This window comes from Copadichromis virginalis, linkage group LG15, assembly GCF_057382275.1.
Source record: "Copadichromis virginalis isolate Kocher_CV1m ecotype Utaka linkage group LG15, C_Virginalis_male_GT1.1, whole genome shotgun sequence".
Taxonomy (NCBI): Eukaryota; Metazoa; Chordata; class Actinopteri; order Cichliformes; family Cichlidae; genus Copadichromis; species Copadichromis virginalis.
Genome location: NC_140632.1, coordinates 18,245,747 through 18,256,431, shown reverse-complemented (window position 1 = coordinate 18,256,431; position 10,685 = coordinate 18,245,747).

Here is a 10,685-nt window from a genome sequence, read left to right as displayed (position 1 = left end):
GAGTTTATCGGTTAAACTGTTATGTTAAATTTGTCGAAATTCGATAGGTGTTAAAAGGTTTAAAATCTGTGCAGTTGTAAATATAAGACGTCTCTGTAATAAAAAAGATCTCTGTGGGTCGAGTCAGCAATGCACTGACTGCCTGCTGCTATTCTTAGATGAAGAGTGTGTGTGCATGCAAATGAGGCAGCTGATGCAGAGCGCATGAGAGGACTATGCTTTCGGTTTTGTGTGTCATTCAGCTCTATAACTATTGTTTGCAAATGTGGATAAATGTCTGCAATTAAAATGCTGGCTTAGTAAATAATAACATTGTAAATATATGAATGGTGACAGCGTTTCAAAATAGAATATAAGAATTGTTTGTGTGTAAAACCAACGTTTAGGTAAGAAGATTTAAGGTGGATTTGAAGGCATAAACAAAAAATAAAAGGGTTACAGTCTGCAAGTGTTGTTAATTCATGAGCTGACTGGATGCAGAGAAAGGAGTGGTCATCCTGAGAGGATTGAATGATGCTCTAACTCTGTGGTCAAGTCAGACATAGGCTTTAAGCAACCATGAGCCACTAATAAGCGTGACAAATTAATGAGTATGTGTAAATTGAACTTGTTAAATAGCCTTAATAGAAGTAACTCAATGAACACGCAATAAAGTGGACTTTTTAGGGGTAGTTTACCACTGACACCATACAAAGCAACTTAATTAGTAGTTCAATAACAAATTTTAAAGATAACCTTTGTTATTTGATAAGAGAGAGAAAATTCAGGTTACATATTGTGAATAAATAAGGAAATGTTAATCTCTGCGTCATTCCACACTGAAATTTCAATTGTAGGGGATCATTTGGAGGTGAATTGTGTAGGACACGGGGAGACAGAAGAATCTCCCCATGAGTTTTCGGTGTGCATAGAAATTGAGGAGGCTGAACTGGAAGCCTGCCTGGGTCGTTGTTTTTGTTTATTTGAGGGTCTGCTGGAAGTTTGTGAAAACGACCACCTTGATATGTGGGAGCCTTCTCGGGCAGCGATTTTTTTGTTAAACCTGTGGCAGGCTGCGCAAAATGGAGAAAGCTTTGACATAATGTCATAAAGGTGATTTCTTGGTTTTAGACTTATTAGTACGGGACAAGTTGAGGGACGCTTGAGGGTGTGTTGCTGTAAAGTATATAAGGGACGCGCAGCGCCGTTAATGGGTTTAAAATAAATGAAAAAACGGAAAACACTAATCCGAGGAACTATTGGAGAGGTAAGTATACGGAGGTGAGCGCGTTGCGCATAAGGGTTGCTGGTGTCATATATTAACACTTTGAGGGCGAATAATTTTGATTGAGTGTTAACGCTTGAGAACGCGAGGACAGCGTTTAAAGTGCTGGGTTAAACTTTGTGTGTCACCGAGCAGGGGAAGAGGAGCCAGTGGTTGCGAGAACAGCGAGACGAAGACTGAAACCGAAAGTTAAGCGTGTCTGGGTGACCTAGACCTAGAAGGTGGAGTCGACCAACGCCGTTGGAAGAGGTAAGTCTGTGTTTCAGAGAATGGCTGACAGCTCGGGTGCGACACCTAGTGGGAAAAGGGGATGCAAACCTCTGAAGGATCAGCTTGAACAGCTTAAGAAAGCTATTCGTTTGGCTTCACCTGGAGCATTAAAAGCAGCAGAGAAAGAGTGCCAAGCGATGGAGGTTGAGGTAAGCAAACTTATTACATCTCAACAGAAAGGGCTGGGTGATAAAATAGCTCTGAGCCTGGTGTTAAAAACTGAAGGAGAGAGATGTGAACAGAAATTGAAACAATTTGAAGAGGAGTCCAAGGGACATTCAGTGAACAGGAAAGCCAGAGGAGAAATTAAGGATCTAAAAGAAACTCATGCCAGGTGCTGTAAGTGGCTGCTCCTGTGGAGGGCAGCCTCTTCCTGGATGACTGAGGAGGAGGATGACACAGGAAAATCAGGAGATATGGTGAGTATAATGGAGTCTTTGAAACATTTGAAGGAGGAAAATAAGAAGCTAAAGGACCAAGTGAAGGACTTGACTCCGAAGGTAGAAGAGGCTAACAGGTATTACACACCGAAACTATATCCTTGGGCCGAATTGGCACGTTGTGCACCACCACCACCATATGTCATGCCTGTAATGACCCTTGGAGGGGGACAAGTTCGTGGTCCTGATGGACAGACTGGAGTTGTCCTTGGCGGAATAGCAGATGTTGAATATACTACTACTCCCCTGAATATCCCTGAAGAAGGGATAAGGGCAGTGGAATGTCAGTCCCAAAATATGGGAGGGACAATGATAGCCTCAGCTGCAGATGAAGGCTCGACCTCGCCTCCCAGTTTGGTGGATAGTGGAAACATAATAGGGGCCGAAGTGTCTACAGTGGAACAGCCAAAGCAGGACGGGGAGGCCAAAAGGACCCCTAGAATGAAGGACAAAATACCACAAGGAGTGATAACCAAGGGAGAACATTGGGAAGGAGAAGTGTATGGACAAATGCATGAGCCCCCACGTGCGTTAATAGAGGCATTAACAGCATTGGAGGTTATAAAGCAGAGAGTAATGCAGGGAGGGCCAGAAGAGGAGAATGAAGACCGTGCGACGTCATCAGAAGAAGAGGACGATAAGGAGGACGAAGATGGAGGACCTGAGCCCCAACCAAGTACAAGCCTTTTGAGGAAAAGAAGTGTGAAGAGAGACCAAGCACAGAGACAGCCCATATTTAGGAGCTCAAAGGGAAAAGGAAAGTCGAGGAAGAGTAGAAAAGTGAGTTTTGAACAAGGAGCTCCTGACCCTGGTTTAAATCTGCCTCTAATAGCAGGTCCAAAGAACGAACCAGTTTATCGCGCCTATAAGGTGAGAGATTTGGAAGCATTGGTTAAACAACTTCCACCAATAACTGAGGGAGGAGCTAGCTGGTTGAGAAGGCTGGGCGCATTGACCGAAGGAGAAGAATTAGCGCTGGGCGATTTTCGCGCTTTGGCCGGACGTTGTATGCTGGGTGGTGGGTTAGCAGATGTAGAGCAGATAGCTCAAACAACCAGATATGCAAATGACCTACAATACCATGAGGTGCAGAATGACTTAGCAGATGCAGTCCGGGAGAAGTACCCAACTCCTAACTCTGGAGCCATTCCAAAAATTATTTGGGATCCCAAAAACACACCCAGAGAGTTTTTAGCTAAAGCAAAGGAACAATGGTTGTTAGAAACAGGAATACATCCGGGGAAGGAGGGTGAAAGTAGAGCGTGGTTTCGTTCGGCAGTGCTGGCAGGGCTGCCCAACCAGGTTGCAGTTGACCTGGAAAAGAACCCAGATTTTGCCGTTGCAGACTCGGTGCAGTGGGAGAGACATGTGACCCACAGACTTCAGCAGGAACAGGATTTGGCAAACAAACAAAAGAAAGAGTTGGAGGAGGCACAGGCGCAGCTGGTAAAGATACAGCTGACGGAGGCGAGAAACAAGGCAGGTGACAGAAAGAAAGAGGATAAAGAGAGCGCAAGGAAAATAATGGTGGCAAGGTCTCAGCCCGATCCTGTGTCTGACTGGCCAGATCAGGATCCGGGTCTCTACCCTGATGACCGTTGGCCCGTCAATGCACCAAGGCAGCGTCAACCAGTAGGGAATTGGGGGACCGGTGGACCGCAGAGAGGGCGTGGTGGATCCGTGAGGGGAGGACAAAGGGCTCGGAATCCGGGGAATCCTGGCAGTGTGTCTTGGACTGCGTGTCTGAGATGTGGAGCAGAAGGACACTGGGCCCGAGATTGCCCTGAACCGCCGCAGAACTATCAGGGGCGAGGCTATCGATCCCAGGCACGAGGAGGCCCAAGACAAAGAGCTGCTTACAGGGGAGCACATCAAGCTCCAAACCCGAATGCAGCACCAGCCCCCCAGTACCCAGTAGCCGACTGGGGCTGGGAGGGGGAGCAATACTGACGGAGCCCGGAGAAACCGAACAGCGTGGGAACGGCAGAACCCATGCTGTCGATGACCGTGGAAGGCACTGAATTGCCCTTCCTGGTGGATACTGGAGCAACATACTCAACATTGAAAGACACACCAGACAGTGCAACACTCTCCTGTCACACAGTTAATGTGGTAGGCTTTTCCGGGATTCCGATGACACTGCCATTGACAGATCCAGCATTGACACAGCTGGGAAAACAGACTTTGAAACACCAATATGTGGTGTCCTCACAGGTGCCTGCAAATCTCATGGGCAGGGACCTGCTTGTGAAACTGGGAGCCACAATCATGTGCTCACCAGATGGACTGATTGTTACTCTGCCTGGAGGAAAAGAATTCCCGTGTCTGGGATCACCTTCAAAGACTCAATATCTAGTCCAGAACTCTGAACAACCCACTGCCGAAATCTACTGGGGGAGGCTAGTGGAAGAAGGCATTCTGAGACATTATCAGCTATGGAAACCCTGGATAATGAGCCTGGCCGTCTACTCCCCTCCGCGAGATCCTTTCCACGTTACACTCTTTTATGATAGGGAAGATAACGATATCTATCGGGAACAGTTCCAGTCTGATCTTGAGGGACAGACGTGGAATGTGCAAACACATAACATTTATGTTGGACCAGAAGGTGTGGCCGCGGCTGTGAAATTTACTGATGAACAACTGCCTTGGTACAATGTGGGAGAGGATTCAGCCCCTCACATTACATTGGCGGTCCATGAGGGTCATGGGCCAAGAGATCTGGGACCAATGGTCAAGCGGGCGCTGGACAACGCATGCTGGCAAAGCACCCAAATTCCAAATGTCTGGTATGCACCAAAATGTAAAATATATCGCATAACTTGTTTGTCCAACGATGCAGTGATCTTAGAACATAAAGAAATCTCCAGAATACATGGCAGGGAAAGAATGGATCATCCTGATGCAGTAGCTGAGCTCTCAAAATTGCCTGGTACTTTGTGGTCCGCAGGGCCCACAGATGTAGGTCTAGCTAACTGTTCGCCTGTCCTGTTCCAGCTGAAGTCTGACACACCAATTAACAGACCACAATACAAGCACAAAACTGAAGCAGAAGAAGGTATAGCTGAAACCATTGAAGGACTGTGGAAGGCAGGAGTGCTTGAGCCCTCATGGTCATTTTGGAACACACCTATTTTGCCAGTGGAAAAACATGGGACGGGGAAGTACCGTATGGCACATGATTTGAGAGCAATAAATGCCATACTGAGGACTGACACTGTGCCTGTACCAAATCCCTACACGGCTCTGACCGAAATTACTGGGGACCAAAAGTGGTTCACATGTATTGACCTAGCGAATGCATTCTTTTGTCTCCCACTGCACGAGTCACTCAGAGACATTTTCTCATTCACATACAGAGGCCGCAAATTTAGGTACACACGCCTACCACAAGGCTTTGCACTCTCACCAGGAATTTTTAATCAGGTGTTGAAAGAGGCATTGTCCCCATGTCAACTGCCAGAGGGCTGTACATTAATACAGTATGTTGATGATCTTCTTATTGCAGCCCCGTCAGCAGCGGCCTGTACGGCAGCATCGCTCGTGGTGTTGAACAGATTGGCGGAGTGTGGCTTCAAAGTGAGCAAAGAAAAACTGCAGTTGGTCCGGCCAGAGGTAACATTCCTGGGCCGGGTGATTGCACACAGATCAGTGGGGTTAATGAACACACACAGGGACCAAATTCTGACACATCCAAAACCAAGAACTGTGAAGGAGTTGCTTTCCTTTCTTGGCTTGACAGGTTACAGCAGGCAGTTCATTCCGAACTATGCGGGTAAAACTGCCCCTTTAAGGGACCTGATCAAGAAAGTTGGTGTCCGAAATCTGAAGGCTGAGTTGCCTTGGACGCCGGACACAGAGACAGTGTTCATTTCGCTAAAACAGGATTTGTCAAGAGCCACAGATCTGGCCACACCTAACTATGATGAGGCATTTTATCTGGATGTTTCAGAAACAAAGGGAGTTGTGAATGGTGTGTTGTTTCAGAAAAAAGGGGGAGGTAGGGATGTACTTATGTATGTTAGCATAAGATTAAATTCAACAGAAGCAAGGCATCCCACATGCACACAACACGCAGCAGGAGTAGCAAAGATAATTCAGAAAACAGCACACATAGTGAGGGAACACCCACTGAAAGTGCTTACCACACACAGTGTAGTGGCCTATGTGAACTCACAGGCATTCACAATGACTCCACTGACGCAACAAAGGTTGAGCAAAATTTTAGAGGCGCCAAATTTGATATTCACACATGAAGGAATAAATATGGCAGACCTAATGGGGTCAGGAGAACCACATGACTGTATTAAGAAAGCCCAGGTTGAAGGAAAAATCAGGGAAGACCTAAAGGCAGAGCCCATACTTGGAGCTGAGGATTGGTTCACAGATGGATGCTGCCACAGAGATGAAGAAGGATTGAAAGCGGGCTATGCAGTAGTCTGTAGAGTAGGAACTGAGTTTCAGGTGAAAGAAGCAGGAAAAATTGAGGGACAACAGTCGGCCCAGAGAGCTGAAGTGATAGCCCTAACTCGAGCCCTGAGGCTGGCTAAAAACATGAGAGTGAACATCTACACTGACTCAGCATATGCGTTTGGAGCAGCTCATGTGGAACTGGTTCAGTGGAAGAGAGCCGGGTTCAGAACGGCCACTAATGCACCCATCTGTCACAAAAAGGAAATGGAGGAACTGGAAAAGGCCCTGGAGGACCCAGACGAGGTAAGTATTATAAAATGCAAAGGCCACTCACAAGCAGACAGTATGGTGGCAAGAGGAAATCAGAAAGCTGATGAAGCCGCAAAGGAAGCAGCGGGCTACAAAGGACAGAGACAACTGGTGCAGGTAACCCCAGAAGAGGAGGTTAGCACTAACAGCATGGAAGAAGTTAGAAAGGCTCAGGAGGAGACATCCCCAGAGGAAAAGGGGGTGTGGGAAAACAAAGGAGCCTGGCAAGATGGCGGTTTGTGGAGGGGGCCAGATGGGCGTCCCGCTTTAACGGTCAAAATGGCGGAACAGAAGGTGAATGAGGCTCACGGGCTTGGTCACGTGGGAGTGAAACAGATGGAGAGAAATTTGTGCCGATGGTGGCATCCTGATTTGAGAAGGATGATACTGGAAAAGGCCAGAACGTGCCTAATTTGTGGGGCACACAACCCAAAGCCAGCAGTAAAACCTGAAGCTGGTAAGTTTCTCATGCCAGAAAGGCCAGGAGAGGAGGTCGTGATTGATTATACCGACATGATTGATACAGGCCCAGGTGGGGTGAGGTATTTGTTGGTGTGTGTGGATGTTCTGACTGGATGGCCCGAAGCATGGGCGACCAAACGTGAAGACGCGAAAAGTGTGATTAAGTGCTTAATCAATCATTACATTCCAAGGCATGGGTTTCCCAAGAGAATTAGATCAGACAATGGTACTCACTTCAAGAATAAAGATTTGCAAGAGGTAGAGAGGATGTTGGGAGTGCAACATAAGTTCGGGACGGTCTATCATCCTCAATCTCAAGGAAAGGTAGAGAGGATGAACCTAAATTTGAAAAACAAGTTGGCTAAAATCTGTGCGCAGACAGGGCTAAATTGGGTTGCAGCCCTGCCCATTGCTTTGATGACCATAAGATGTTCTGTTAACCAATCCACAGGTTTCACCCCTTATGAGCTGCTGACTGGGAGACAGTTTCCAGCACCCTGGACAGTGGTCCCGGTGGAGCAGCCCAGGACAAGCAACAGGTCTCATGCAGAATATTTTAATGAGTTGAAAGCTCTTGTGTCCAGCTTTACAAAACAGGTCACTTGTGAGAGACCCACGGGGAACGGAGAGGTCCCGGACGCAAAGGCAGTGTGGCTGAAGGTCATTAAGCGAAAGTGGAAGGAGCCCCGCTGGACTGGTCCGTATGAGGTGACCGCCCGGACGGCTACAGCAGTCCAGCTGAAAGGGAAAGGCGACACCTGGTACCACTGGTCGCAGTGTGCACCCGCACACGAGAGCTTGGTGGAGGAAAATTCGTCTTCAAAGAACGCAGGTGTCAAGAAACAGAGGCAGAATAAACCTCTTCACCTGTGCAACGGGCCGACCAGTAGTCTACCTGGAAGGCCGAAGAAAGAAGAGCAGCCTAGGAGGAGATCGCCGCGCCTACAAAAAGGAGTGGTAACAAATTGAGAGTTTGAAAAGGGGTGGTTTAAATAAAAAGAGTAAAAAAAAAAAAAAAAAGGGAAAGTGGAAGGGGCTTGTTCTGTCAATTATGTTGTCTCTATCTGTATTGGTGGGTATTTTGGTGACCTGTGGTTGTTGTCTCATTCCTTGTGCCCGAAGGTTGGTAGAGAAAGTGATTGTAAAGGCAGTGGACCCTGGGGCGGTGGCCCCTATGTCCATGATGCCGATGATGGATCTGGAAGTAGTCGAGTGGACTGAGGAGTGAACAACAACCTATGTATCGACCTCTGGTGTGCCAGAGGTCGAAAGGGGGATTGTAGGGATGAACAGAAAAGTATTTTACCAGCATAATATAATCTGCAGTATGATCATTGCTTTAACAATGTAACAGATAGCTTTAAGATGGCCTTAGGATGTTTATGATGATATTAACTTTGTATTTCAGGTGCAGTTATAACTATTTTATACATATTGCATATCTGTGCTTATTTGAGTTGATGTTCAGGTTCTTTAAAGGTTTTAAGCTTCACTGACGTGACTGTTCAGGTGATACATGCTGAGGGAAAACTAGAACATAGAAGGAATTGCAATACATGCTTACAAAACACTTATATCAGTTTATTTTATTATCTTTTATATGTTCATATTCTTGTATTAAGGTTTTAGTAGAGGTTTTTGGTTAAAACATTTATTTAGTAGAAGACATACACATAGTCTCAGTGAGCTTCTGGTCTGGTAAAAGGTCAGAAGCGCAACAGGTGAATTGAGAAAGAGCATTTGAGGACGAGACACAGACAGTAGGTGAAGAGGTGACACAAAGAGCATGTGAGGTCAACACACACACACACACACACACACTTTAAATTAGATTTATTTAGAGGAGAGGTTAGTTATGTTTGGCGGTAACTGCAAAATTGTCTTGGTAAAAGAGGAACCGTTTCTTGGTGTCTCGGCAAGAAAGAGGAACAAGACAAGAACTGAAAGGTAGACAGGAAGGGCTAGCCATGAAAATAGAAGATGATTTTCTGGGTGAAAAGTCATGATGATGTTGATCTGATCTATGTATAAAATGTATCTGTGACGCATGAAGGGGCGTCAGTAAACAAACCCTGATGTTATAAAATAATTGTTTGTGCTTTAGTAAGTTGAAGATCAATTGCTGTGTTCAGTGATCTTCCCACGTGTGAATTAAAATCTTCGTTTGACTTCACCCGGCCGGACCAGTGTGGTTATTTTTCGATCACCTCTTGTACCCTTTCTCAACTTTTGAATCTTAACACCCTCCACTCCAAACGACCTGAGTCTCCGCAGCAGGTACAGCCTGCTCTGCCCTTTCCTGTAGAGGGCGTCTGAGTTATGAGTCCAGTCCAGTCTATTGTTCAGATGAACACCAAGGTACCTGTAGCTGTCCACAGCCTCAATGTCCATACCTTGGATGTTCAGTGGTTACTAGTTACTGTGTTGCTGTTATTTGGAACAAGCTGCCGAAATAGCATTGAAAGAGTTTTATTCTCACAGTCTTACAGTTAACGATGCTCTCCGAGTGTGTGTTAAGTTTTGTTTTCATTTCATTCAAGCTAACAGTAGCCATTGTCGGGCTACAGTTTATTTCTTTTGTTAATCTTTTAATAACATTGAGTTAACATGTAATAAACTATTCTATAAAGATAAAATTGACACTGGCATACGAAGGCCATAAAAACATGCAAAGCTTTGAAAATGATCTCTGTAACATATTAAGTAGTGGAGTAAACATACAATAATGGTGAAATGTAAGGTAAACACAATACGGAAATAAGCAGAGAAATACAGGGAGTAATAATACTAATAATAATAATGGATTGGATTTATACAGCGCTTTTCATGGATCCATGGATTCTGTCCGTGTTTTGATCTGTTCACCATCAACATTGCGTGCAGCAGCAACCACAGCCTCCCAGACACTGTTCAGAGAGGTGTACTGTTTTCCCTCCTTGTAAATCTCACATTTGATGATGGACCACAGGTTCTCAATGGGGTTCAGATCAGGTGAACAAGGTGGCCATGTCATTAGTTTTTCTTCTTTTATACCCTTTCTTGCCAGCCACGCTGTGGAGTACTTGGACGCGTGTGATGGGGCATTGTCCTGCATGAAAATCATGTTTTTCTTGAAGGATGCAGACTTCTTCCTGTACCATTGCTTGAAGAAGGTGTCTTCCAGAAACTGGCAGTAGGACTGGGAGTTGAGCTTGACTCCCAGTCCTACTGCCCGAAAAGGCCCCACAAGCTCATCTTTGATGATACCAGCCCAAACCAGTACTCCACCTCCACCTTGCTGGCGTCTGAGTCGGACTGGAGCTCTCTGCCCTTTACCAATCCAGCCACGGGCCCATCCATCTGGCCCATCAAGACTCACTCTCATTTCATCAGTCCATAAAACCTTAGAAAAACCAGTCTTGAGATATTTCTTGGCCCAGTCTTGACGTTTCAGCTTGTGTGTCTTGTTCAGTGGTGGTCGTCTTTCAGCCTTTCTTACCTTGGCCATGTCTCTGAGTATTGCACACCTTGTGCTTTTGGGCACTCCA